Genomic DNA, 1,187 nt, shown 5'->3' with positions numbered 1-1,187 from the left:
CCGGCCTGTCCCGCGCGACTTCCGCCCTGCGTCCGCGGCCCACTGCGCATGCCCGAGTGGAGTCGGCCGGCGTCTCACTCTGTCGCCGAGCGTGGGTGGCAAGGGCGAGCTCTCGGCCACCGCACTCTCCTCCTGCTGGCCTCCGGCGATCCTTCCGCCTCGGGAAGCTGGAGCCACAGGCGCGCGCCACCACGCCCGGCTAAGTTTTTGATTTATGGTAGAGACGAGGTCTCGCCCAGTTGCCCAGGCTGGTCTCGAACCCCGGGGCTCAGGCAGTCCTCTTGTCTCCGCCTTCCAGAGTGCTGGGATGACAGGCGTGAGCCACCGCGGCTGGCCAGTTTTGTTTCTTAGTTGAGTGGGAATCGCTGCGAAGTTTTATTTGATCGCTGCGAAGCAAGGGGGTCTTTAAAAAAAAACCCCACAGGCCGGGCGCGGTGGCCCAAGCCTGTCATCCCAGCACTTTGGGAGGCCGAGGTGAGAGGATTGCCAGAGGTCACGGTTCGAGACCAGCCTGGGCAACTTGGCGAGAACTTGTCTCTACAATAAATAAATAAAAATTAGCCGCGCGTGGTAGCACGTGCCTGTAGTTCCAGCTACTGGGAAGGCTGAGGCGGAAGGATCGCCGGAGCCCAGCAGGTCGAGGCTGCAGTGGCTGTGAGCATGCCACTGCCCTCCAAACTGGGAGACAGACTGAGACTCCAACTCAAAAAAAAACAAAACATAAAAAGCCCCACAGACTTTTATTTGCCCACCAATGTATAACTGTAAAGCACTTTCATAGACACCATATTATCTGATCTTCACAAAAACCTATTGAAGTAGCATTTGACTACATTTTGACAAGTAGGAGTCCCAAAGCTCAAAATTTGATCATTTAAATTTTGCCAGCCGGGCTGGGTGGCTCAGCCTGTCATGCCGCGCCTTGGGGAGGCTGAGGTGAGTGGATTGCCTGGGCCCGCGGGTTCGAGACCCGCCTGGGCAGCGAGACCTCATCTCTACAATAAATCAAAAAATCAGCCGGGCGTGGTGGCGCATGCCTGTAATGCCGGCTACTCGGAAGGCTGAGGCGGAAGGATGGCCGGAGCCCAGCGGGTCGAGGCTGCGGTGGCCGGGAGCGGCCACTGCACTCCAGTCTGGGCGACAGAGTGAGTCTCCAACTCAAAAAAAAAAAAAAAAAAATTTTGCCA

General features: G+C 57.0%; 1 protein-coding gene across 1 annotated transcript in view; it reads left to right on the top strand.

The window, feature by feature from the left end:
• Positions 1 to 1,187, top strand: part of SNRNP35 (small nuclear ribonucleoprotein U11/U12 subunit 35) — an 8,011-nt gene that overhangs the window by 399 nt on the left and 6,425 nt on the right. The gene's annotated exons all lie outside the window — the stretch shown is intronic.

The sequence above is a fragment of the Carlito syrichta genome, unplaced genomic scaffold (assembly GCF_000164805.1).
Source record: "Carlito syrichta isolate Samal-C Ts95f unplaced genomic scaffold, Tarsius_syrichta-2.0.1 Scaffold153821, whole genome shotgun sequence".
NCBI classification, from domain to species: Eukaryota; Metazoa; Chordata; class Mammalia; order Primates; family Tarsiidae; genus Carlito; species Carlito syrichta.
The sequence above is the reverse complement of the archived record's forward strand: the minus strand, read 5'-3'. Positions and strand labels throughout refer to the sequence as shown.